Below are 11,609 nucleotides of genomic sequence, written 5' to 3' on the forward strand. Positions count from 1 at the left end.
ATCTGATACAGCTGCCATCAGGTGGTAAGTCTGGTGTGGTGAAAGGAGAGGAGAGAGGGAAGGGGCATGGGAGGGGCAGATCAATGCCCCCCACAGTGAGAGAGGAGGCAGGGGCAGGTGCTGCCCAGTTGGGGGGGGGCATGGGATGGAGGTGCGGCTCATGGGGTGGGGGCAGCTCCTGCCGCTGCTTGCACCCTAGGAGGATGGGGAGGGAGCGCATACCCCCAGATCTGCGTGGGGCGGGTGGCAGCTGCATGGTGGAGCCAGAGCTGGTGCTGCATGGTTCTTTTCACTGGGGGCTTGGCTCAGAGTGGGCTCCAGCAGCACTGGGAAGAGGCTGCAGCCACCCCAAATTTCACCACAGGTCTGCTCCCAGGCCCACCACCCAGCACAGCCCTGGCTTTTCATGGCACTTGGGTGGAGGCGGGGCGTTCAGCCAAGGCTGTGCCAGATGGAGGGTGGTGGTGCGGGGCTGGGAGCAGAGCTGCAGCAAAATTTGGGGTGGCTGCAGCCTTCTCCCAGTGCTGCCAGAGCCCGCTCTGTGCTAGGCTTCTGGCAAGGAGAGCCCCGTGCAGCACTGGCTCCAGCTCTGCCCCACAGCAGCTACCCACTCCGCGCCATGCAAATCTGGGGGCACATGACCCCCCACCCTCCTGGGGTACAAGCAGTGGAGGGAGCTGCCCCCAGCCCACAAGCTGTGCCTCCGTCCTACGCCCCCCCCCACCCCCGTGGGGCAGCACCTGCCCCTGCCCTCTCCCTCACCATGGGGGGCATTGATCTGCTCCCCCATACTCCTTCCCTCCCCCCTTCCCTTTCGACTTACCAACTGAAGGCAGCTCTCCACACCGCCAACTCTGCTCCATGCTGCACTGAGGCTGCATGCATCATGGGCATTTATCAGGCAAATTATTGGCCCCATTGGGCCAATATCCAATAGAGGCAATTTTCTTTATATCGGTACCAATCTGATATCGGACCAATGTATCAGTGCACCTCTAGTAACAACTGAAGGTAATCCATCAAATGCAATTAACTACTGAGGAAAAATAATTTAGCACTAGGCAGAGGGCAAGTTTCCATTATAATTAAGAGTGAGGTAATAAATATGAATTGCCTAGGCATGTTAAATGAAAGATATATTGTTTCCTTCAGCTAAATAAAACACAATGCATTTTCTTTCCTTATGTACTTGATCTCCTTATGACAACAACCTACAATGCAAATACTGTAACCGTTCTATACTGAAAGCTTTTCAGTTTCGTATGTAAACATGAAATAGCTAAGAAAACACTTTTAACTGTATCGTATCTGTCAGAAGTGGCAGGAGGATTTTCCATGTGTATTTAAGGCACTAACAATGATTAACAGATTCCTCCCTAGCTACTATTTTATATAGTGCTTACTCTGCTATTCATTACAAACAGCACCATGCAATAACAAGAAATAGGTAGTTTTATAGAGTATTTGACTAATCTAAAAAGAGACTAAAATGAATTACAATAGCCATATGCAAGGATTACAGTGTAAATCATAACATTAGTACTGAGAGTCTCATTAAAAGACCAAGCTGATTTGCTAAGGCCCACAATTGTATTATTTCTACAGAATTGTATTTTGTCCCCATATTATTTCCAAGAATCTTGTGTAATAGATAGTGCTTAGTGCTGGAGGAAGAAAGAAACAGACTCAATAGTACAATACAATTTCAGAAATGAGATATGGATTTAGGGGTAAAGTTTTCACAGGCAAATGAAAGATGACTTTCTTTCCAAACCATCAGTGATCACAGGTCTTATATGTCAGAGACAATTTATCATATTCTATTCCTTGTTTTCTAACTCAATACTTGCCGTGTAACAGTTTGTCCAGTAAAAAATGATTGTGGAGCTTTCTCACTTCTGTTGGAAAAACCTTTCCTTGATTTGGCCGAAAGGAAATCCTCCAAGTCCTCCAGATCACCTACAACAAACAGCAATAAGGAAGGATAAGCATGGAGAAAGTTCAAAGCAGTCCCTTTTTAAGCTTTGCCAAAAACCACAATACTAAATTCAAACAAAAAGCACCTATGCAGAAACTCATGCTGCAGCTTATTAGCAATGCACAAGAAAAGATACAGATCTGGTGCTAGATACACAAAGAAACTTTTCTCAGTGCTTATAAAGGTATTTGTAGAAGGCATAATTTATCCAGTCCATTGCAGCAATTGCAGCCCTGGAGATACATACTCAAAGACATTCATTTTCAAATCTCTAGTTACAAAAATATTAGCCCCCGAACACATACAATTATCTACAGAGTTTCTTTTTTTCTGCATAGACCAAGAAATTAAGGTGTCAATATTACCGCAGTCTAATAAAGTCTATTCACTTGTTTATCGTTTGACATTTTTAATTCCCTCTATTACAATAAAAAAGATCTTGTAGATAAAATTATCATATTATATTTCACAGATTGTAAGGGTCTGGAAGGGACCTCAGAAGGTCATCAGGTCCAGCCCCTCTGCACTAGGCAGGAAAGACAACTGGGGTCAGGTGACCCCGGTAAGGTGATCGTCCATTCTCCTCTTGAAGATTTCCAGGGTAGGTGATTGCACCACCTCTGAGTCTATTCCACAGTCTGGACACCCTAACTATGAAGAAGTTTTTCCTAGTGTTAAGCCTGAAATGGTCTTTCAGGAGTTTATGGCTATTACTTCTGATTTTCCCCAAAAGTGCCCTAGTGAACAGTTGTTCACCGAGCCCTTGATGTATTCCTCTGATAAAGATAAGTTGCTACCAAGTCCCCTCTCAGCCTTCTGTTTTTTAGGCTGAAGAGACCCAAGTCCTTTAGCCTTTTCTCATATGGCTTGCCTTGCAAGTCTCTGATCATATGGGTGTCCCTTCTCTGGACTCGCTCAAGCTTTTGCATGTCCTTGGTGAAGTGCGGCACCCAGAACTGGATGCAGTACTCCAGCTGTGGTCTCACCAATGCTGAGTAAAGTGGAAGAATCACTTCCTTGGTTTTACTTGACAACTACAGATGCATTACTTTGACTTCCCAATTTTTTAATGTAAAAATAGCAATAGATGTGAGAGTAAAGGGAAAACTGGATAAAATGCAACATGAAATTACAAGGTAGATTGTGTCAGATTAATTTGGTATCTTCCTTGGATACAATAACTTATTTTCTAGACAATGGAAATATGGTAGATCTAATTTCTCTAGGATTCAGTAAAGCATTTGATAGAATGCCATGTGGGAAACGATTAGTTAAAATAAAGAAGGTGAGGATTAGTATGGCAATTGTAAGGCAAGTAAGAAATTGGCTATTGGGGAGAAGACAACAGTTCATGCTGAAAGCTGAAATATCAGGCTGGAAGAAAATTACTAGAGTTTGAACTATTGATTTTGGGAACAACTTTATTTTTCATTGATGATGACATGAAAAGTAGGAGTGTACTGATGAGATATGCTGGTGACATAAGGTTAGGAGGCATTATCAGTACAGAGCAGGACTGAAATATCATGCAGGAAGACTTAAATGACATTGAGACTGGAGAAATAGGAATGGGATGAAATGTAATAGTATTAAGCGCAAGGTTACATTGCTCTTATCTAACTGGCAAAGTCACTAGGCACATCTACACGTGAAATTAATTTGACTGAATAAACTCTGGCACAGTTTGCACTGGAGTTTATTGCTCTCAGGCAGAGTATTGACATGTGCGCCTGGGACTGCAACACATTGAGCCAGGGCACAGCAGCCCTGGCTTGCAGAAGGATTTTATTAGTTTACTGCAGCCTAATAGGGCTGCACCTGTAGATGCTGACGTTCTACTGCAGAGCTAATTAGGCAACTGCAGTAAACGTCTTGTGTAAATGCTCCCACTGTGTCCAGCAGTAGTGCCCTCAAGCATGCTACACTGTTCTTGGTTGAGCTGCCTCCTGAATCCAAAGCAACACAACCTCTGTCATGTGACTCTGGAGTGGACTAATTAATACTTCTGAGTGACACTGCCAATTAGCCTACTCCAAAGCTAATTAGCCTGCCTCTGGGTCAGGAAACAGCCCACCTGGGGTAGTGAAGTATGCTTGAAGGCACTGTCCTCATTTCCAGGTATGATGAGCTAACCTTGGACATGCCCTTGCAGACTAGCAGACTTATTACTACAAGCTGAGAACTTCCCAGAAATGACAAAGGAGAAAAAAACCCTAAGGGGGATTGGTTGATCAGAGGATGCTTTTTACTGATGTAAAAAGCAGCTATGAAAAAGCATATGAAATCCTAGGATGTATCAGGTGAGAAATGTCCATTAGATATAGGGAAGTACCAATTCCACTGAATAAGATACAAAGCTGTTAACTAGTGGTCAGCAGCCTTTTCAGGCTGTGGGTCAGAATGACTCAGTGAAGCTAAGAGATGGATGGAAAGGCAGGCACCAGAGGAAAGCTCTTGCTGCTGCTGCTGCTTTTCCCTGCTGCAACATGGGAAAAACCTCTACCACCAAGCACCACCAAAGCCCAACATGTGCAGGTCAGATGCAATGGTTCCACAAGCCAAATCCAGCTTGCAGGCCACAAGTTGCTGATCCCTGCTGTGAACAATTCTGTATTCTTGTGCCCGAGAAAGATGGATGCCAACTAGAACTGGTGCAGAGAAGGACTTTGAGAACAATCAGAGCCTATCTTGCAAGAGAAAACTAAAAGAGTTTGGCTTATCAGCCAAACAAAATATGAGAGGCAATACAATTGCTCTCAATAAATACATAGCTGGTAAGAGGGAAGGGGAAGGAGAAGAACTATTTAAGATAAAGGAATATGACAGCACAAGAACAAATGGCTATAAACTGGCCACAAGGAAATTAGAAAAAATGCTTTTAACCACTGGGGAAATGAGGTTCTGCATTGACTGTCGGTAGCAGTACTAGGAACAGAAAAACTCAAGACGTTTTAAGAGAGAGCTTGGTATACAAAGCATTTTCTGCAATAGCAGCGGAATGGATTTGGTGACCTAGGAAGTACCTTCCAATCCTATTTTCTAAATTCAAAAGGATAGAAACTCTGAATATTAGAAACAAAATACAACATTCATATAATCCACAATTCTATCCTGTAGTTCTAGTCTGTTAATTTTTTCAGTAAGTCAAGCTTAGACACACTCTTAGAAGAAAATTAATGGCCTTTAAATTTCTCTGTATAAAATAATGAGACTAAAATTAAACACCAATGGAGATTGTGTCCTTCTTTGTATCTGGAAGTTTCAGTCTATGAATGCCTGAAACCTCTAGATACAAGGAAAGAAACCTTGCTAGTGTTACATTTTAGTCTTAGTGTTCTATACAGAGAAAACTACAGGTCTTTCATTTTCATCGTTGTGTGCTTAAGCTTGATTCTCTAAGACAGTTTTTTGGAAGGTGTGAAATAAAACCCTAGTTAAAAAATATGTATTGGTCAGGATTTTGTTTGCTCAAAGTTTCTGTTTTGTCAGAATTTCCAACTCTCTCAGTTTTAGAGAGAGAGGAAAAATGGGGTGGGGGGTCTTTCTACTTCCCCCTGTTGTATTCTATATTCCCAATATGGAAAAAGTTGAGAATTACTGAGTCAGATGTGTTTGAAATATAGGATGACATTTATAAAAATGTCCAAGTTCCATTTTCAGAAAATGACTTAGGCCAATTTGAAGATGTAGCTGTATTGAATTTTTATTAGAGTTTAGCTCTTAATTAAGCTCAAAAGTCATTTTGAAAAATGGGATTTATAATTTCTAAGTCATAGGTGCTGTTGAACACATTATCCATATACTGTAAGACAAGCGCATGTGAAAAACAACCAAGCTAATATTCCTGGTAAACACTTAGCTTTTGCATTTCTTACCTACATTATTTTAAATTCTTAATATCACAATCATTTTTGCATATAGTGCTACAATAGCATACTATTATGGCTTTGCCCTCAAACTACTGAAAATGATAGAAACAAATAAGTGAAAATGACAACTAACTACAGTCTAACTACAACACAATAGATGTCAGAAAACATCCAGCATGTCTGAAAAAAAACACGTTTATTCATTCTTTGTCCAAAGATATGCTTTGTTTTGAGAAACTTGCATTGCACAACATGAAAAAGCAGTCAGTATAACACACTTTAATTTTGCCAAGGAAAACATCTTACAACATTCCTACAAAATAAAAGATGGTTGGCACAGATGTGATGCTATATATAGTTAACATTTTTAGAAACCAGACCCAAAGAGGATAAACTTTCTTACAAAGCTAGTTGAATGTAAATTACACTAGAGAACAGATCTGGAACAGGAGTCCTGCTACCCTTTTACCTCTGTTTTGGTGATGGTAAGATGATGAAAATCTTTGCTGGGAGAAGGAGCCTGACAGTAGGTTTCATGAAGTTTATCGTGCAGGAGGGAGGTCATGGTGGCTTTTCCCTGTCACTTGCAGGCTGCAAGGCAAACCACAGTCTCTAGACTGTTTCTATGGACTCTGGGGAAGTGAGTAGTCAAACTCAACCTATTCCACGTGGCCTTATAACAACAAGAATGCTTAGCACTCACTTTCCTGAAGCCATCCTGCTTCATGGGAAAGTTAAGTGTTGGGTAAACATTTTCTTAGGTGCACAATATTTACAGCATTGACTGACAGTCAGGAGCTGTCAGAAAATAAAGAGATTAAGGATGTATATATTGCAGTCACTGCCACAGCTGCAGCAGAGATGTCCATCACGCACGTGAGCTAGATTTAAAAACACAAGCTTGATTACCAGTATCAATCTAGTCCTGGCAACAGGAGCTAAACAGAGGCTCCTGTTTAGCCCACCCACCCAAGAAACCCACCCAAGAATCTGAGTAAAATACCTGAGCAGCTAGTCCACACCGAGCTGTGTGTTGAAGTGGTGAAACAACTACCTACCTGAACTAGATAGCTTATAGCTAGCTTGGGAATGTCCACATTATGCTGAAGTCACAGTAACAACTGCAGTGCAAACATATCCTAAAATGCTATATTAGAGAGGAACTGGTAAGTGTGAAAACAATGTTCATCCTTCTACCATGAGTGGTTTATACTAGTGGCATGTTTCTCCAGTTATTGTGGATCAAAATATGTCCTATAGAGTATTTATATATATTAGTGATATAAAATATTACTTTAGAGCTAGTAAAGGAAAAAATGGACAGAGATGGCTCTCATTCTGATATTAGTATTATGTGATCAGGTGACTAAGTACCAAGTCATCTTGTACCCAGATGACTAAGGTCTTGGTTCTGGACCTGTGTGAATATGGAGGTTTGCTCTCAATGATCCACTAGTAGGTTTGTGGCCTTAATCATAGACTGATTTTCTTCATCCTGTTTTCTAAATCTAGACTGATGTTCAGGGCAGGAGCCATTGTGCGTTAATTTTTATATCACTAATATAAAAGAGCAGTAGTTTCAATATACCTGTCCATAGCTGATATAGAATTTACTAGATATTAGTTTCTTTTAAGAAATAGCTGCATGACAGCTACAGCCAGATGCCATAAGATGCTTGTTTTTATATATTAATTTTGGTCTCCAAGGCTTATATTGAGGGACACATTCTCTGGTCCCTCAATTGGTATAGCTACACTGAAATCTTGTTTAACACTTTACTAGTAGGTTGTAGACCAATTAGGTCACACAGGCCACATCTACATATGTGCTTTGCTGTGGAGTACAGTATCACCATCTACACATGTGACAGTATTAGGCTGCAGTAAACTAATGTTCCAGTAAGATAGGGACAGTACTATATTACACCAGGGTAATTTATTGCAATTAAACGCACGTGTAGATGCTGACAGCAAACATAAACTGTGTCCAGTCAGCCCAGCCAGCCAGGGGCCAGACTTCTGCCTGCCACCTACCCACATGGCTTTGCACTTTCAGCACGTTCATGCCCCAGCCAGCCCCTCTGCCCCCAATGCCACCACCCAGAGGCCAGGGCTGAGTGGCCCTGGTGTGAACTTCTTTGCCTCAGCTCAAATTGCTGCTGTCCTTGATGCATGTGTAGATGCTGTGCCCAGGATTTGTTTACTCCAGTTCAAACTGCTCCAGAGTTTATTGCTTCAAATTAATTGGATGTGTAAACATACCTACTGGTGGCAAAATGGGTGCATTTATGTACCAGCAAATAGACTAGAGGTAGCACTGACAGAATAGTCCCAATTAGAAATCCTAGATCTGCACATGGTTGTAATGGATCTTGACATCTCATCATTATTGAATGAAAAGATGCAATTTGGAAGGTACCATCATTTTTAGATTTCTACGCTTCTATATTGACCATGGGTAAAGAAATATGCCAGGCAGGTATCACATCTCTGCACAATATTTAAAGGTCCATTTTGTCCACAGTGCATTGGCCTTGAAGTTTTCCAGCAGGTCAATGCTATACATAAGAATTACAAAGAACATTTTATTTTAAAGACTATCCATTATGGCTGGGGGTGGCACCACTGAATATCAATAGGCAAGCAGTATGCCAAGCAATAGCTATCCAATTTAAAGTTTTCACTGTGCAAAATTTTCTTCTAAGGCAAGGTGGGTAACAAAAACAACTTAACCTCATGTTTACAAATTATTTATAGAGCTAACTGTTACTTATTTTGCCAAAGGAACCAAAACTAAAAGGAACTAACTGAATAGAGTATATCCCAGCTCCCACAGGATGCTTTCATATACCCCTCTTCAGATGATAAAATAGGGGTAGGCAAACCCTGTAGAGCTGAACATAAGGTTTAACAGAAGTTCAACCTCTACTGGTTTATTTAGAGGTTTGTGTTCTACAGGTGTGAACCTGAGGAGAGAACTTGAAACTTCAGGAAGAGATAAGCATTTTGCAGAAGCAGAGCAGGTAGCAGATTTCCACACCTGCACTTTTTCTGCCATTACTAAAAATACTCGAGTTCTCAAACACTTTACAGGGCAATGCTAGGCTGACAAGGATGAGAGAAGAATGGGCTGGGCTGCTGTCAGTAGGGTTGCTGCCAGTAGTGTAACAATGGGTGGGCAAACAGGGCATGAGCCCTGGTCACTTCCAGGGAAAGGGGGTGCCAGAATGGAGCTAGGGGGCTGTCCCTTCCATTTCCCTACATCCTGCATTCCTCACCTTCCTGGAAGCAGCTCCAGCAGCAGGGAGGGTAAATCAGTGGCTGGAGTTTCACTGTTGGTGGGGGACATGTCTGGAGATGAGAAGACTGCTGGGGTATTTAATAGCAGCCTTCAACTTCCTGAAGGGTGGTTACAAAGAGGATGGAGCTAAACTGTTCCTAGTGGTGGCAGATGACAGAACAAAGAGCAATGGTCTCAAGTTGCAGCAAGGGAAGTTTAGGTTAGATATTAGGAAAAACATTCTAACATGAAGGGTAGTAAAGCAGTGGAACAGGTTACCTAGAGAGGTGGTGGACTCTCTGTCCTTGGAGGTTTTTAAGACCTGGCTAGACAAAGCCTTGACTGGGATGATCTAGTTGGGGATGGTCCTGTTTTGAGCAGAGGGTTAGACTAGATGACCTCCTGAGGTCCCTTCCAAGCTTCATTTTCTATGATTCTATGTCATTTAATTATTTTCCCATTGAAAACCACTGTATAACTGGCTGCTTACATGCATGTCATCAGCAAAATAAAGGAGGTGACACCTTCCCTAGCAGCAGTGAACCTCCAGCTATTGTTTCTGTTCCAGGGCACAATACTGGCCAGTTACACTTCCAGTTACTGTAGTGAAATTAAAGACTCCCTCATTGTGTGTGAAGCATTTCACAGGAGGTATAAAGGTAGGTCCCCTCCTCCAGGGAGCTAATCTGCCCTACAAAAATTTAGGATGGCAGGATATGAACAGCTCTGAAACTGAGTGGTAAAATTGAGACATCTTAGTAGTTCTGTTTTAAAAAGAATATTAAGGCTTTCTCCATTTTCTTTTATGTCTTTTCAGCTGTCTGTGGGTTCTTTGATCCAATGCAGACAGGATACTTTCTTAGGACAGGATAAAAGATTTTGCTAGATCCCTTCTTCTCTTTGAAATGATACAAGCTGGTACCTTTTTCTGTTCTATGGGGCACAGCTATACTATCTTTCCATGATGCTTCCCCCAAAAGCAGATCTATGATTAGAATGCTTTCTGTTCCCCCAGAAGAATGGCAGTAGGGAAGGCAGCGTGGCACCTTCGAGACTGAGTGCATCTACATGGGATGCTACACTGCCATAGCAATGAGCTATGTTACCGCAGTTCAATGGGCTCCTGCGCAGTAGGTACTAAAAATAGCCTTGCAGAGTCCAGACTGCACAGTAACACTGGTTACTGCACAGTCATTTAGTACTTGTTTTAGTACAGTCCACTGCACGTGTTGACGCACCCACTGGCTCAGAGAGGCATAAGCTTTTGCAGGTGACAGGCTATGTGGCTAACAACTCTCTGGATAGCGCCTATCTGGAAAATGTGAACAAAAACAATTGACTCTCCCCATCTCTTCCCACACATAAACATGTTCTACCATGATGTTTGCTCCTAAGAGGAACAAGAGAAGTAATTACTTTTGAAGGCAAGTATGGAATAATGAAAGAAAAATCTATTATCCTTAATCATCATGACAAAAGCTAGCCAGATAGATTTCACAGCCAGGGCATGAGTGACTGGTGCCTCCTGAATCTGATGATGGCAGTGGCTCTGTTCAGGGGGCACCAGCCCTGCTAACAGCATCAGTGTCATCTGTCGGGGGGGGGGCACTGGCCCTGTCAGGGGGGCACGTGCACCCTGGTGCACTCCCTACCAGTCGCCTATGACCCAGGGTGAACTTGTAATGATGCTTTTTACTGATCAACTACTAGAGGATGATGATCAAAGTGTTTATAGCAGTTGTTCTGACTTTCCATTCAGAAGCAGGGTTATACTGGTGAGGGTCCAAAAATATGTGAGAAGCAAGGGCTTTTTTTGTGGTATCATTTATTGGATCAGCTGTAGTTGAGAGATGTTATGCAAGCTTTCAGGCTCAAAACTCGGTCACAAATGAGAGCCCAGCAGTTTTTTTATGCCGTACTGTTATGTGTGCATAATTCTGTAGTGATACAACTGTGCAGAGCAACAGTTCCCCTACCCCCTTTGAAGTCAATCCAAGTGTGCATTTGTCCATACCCTGGTTTTCACTCCATCTACTCTTGTATTGTGCACATGTTCACATTATACAATAGTGTGGAATAAGACACTGACTGGCAACTACTACATAACCTATATTTTACTGATTGAGTGAGCAGTATAAGGACACTCTGTGGCAGACACTGGAAATCTATGGATTTCCATTAAAATTATCCAGATCTTCCAAATATTTTATCAAGATACTAAAGAACATCACAGTCATTTGAAAGACTGTGATCTCCAACCAGGAATTAGCTGACTTGATGTTAGCTTTGGAGTTAGACAAAAATATGTCTCTGTGCTGCTTGGAATCGCCATTGATTTTGTTACATATTGAACTTCTGACATGAAAGCCAGAATTCCCTGGATAAACAAAGTGGTTGAAGACCTGGGCTTTGCTTAAATGTGCTTTCAGAATATGTCCATAAATAAAATGAAAAACCACCCAAAAATACAGCTTAGTCAGAA

The 11,609-nt window shown here is 42.0% G+C and overlaps 1 long non-coding RNA gene across 1 annotated transcript in view; it reads right to left on the reverse strand.

Annotated features, from left to right (window-relative positions):
- LOC109302401 overlaps positions 1 to 6,669 on the reverse strand; it is a 12,414-nt gene extending 5,745 nt beyond the window's left edge. The window contains exons 1-2 of the long non-coding RNA XR_002098743.1: positions 6,317 to 6,669; positions 1,897 to 1,959 (exon numbers count right to left, since the gene is read on the reverse strand). This is a non-coding gene — a long non-coding RNA (uncharacterized LOC109302401). The remainder of the gene's footprint in view (positions 1 to 1,896; positions 1,960 to 6,316) is intronic.
- Between the last annotated feature and the right edge of the window lie 4,940 nt (positions 6,670 to 11,609).

Source organism: Gavialis gangeticus, unplaced genomic scaffold (genome assembly GCF_001723915.1).
Source record: "Gavialis gangeticus isolate Ggan-Ray unplaced genomic scaffold, GavGan_comp1, whole genome shotgun sequence".
Lineage (NCBI taxonomy): Eukaryota > Metazoa > Chordata > Crocodylia > Gavialidae > Gavialis > Gavialis gangeticus.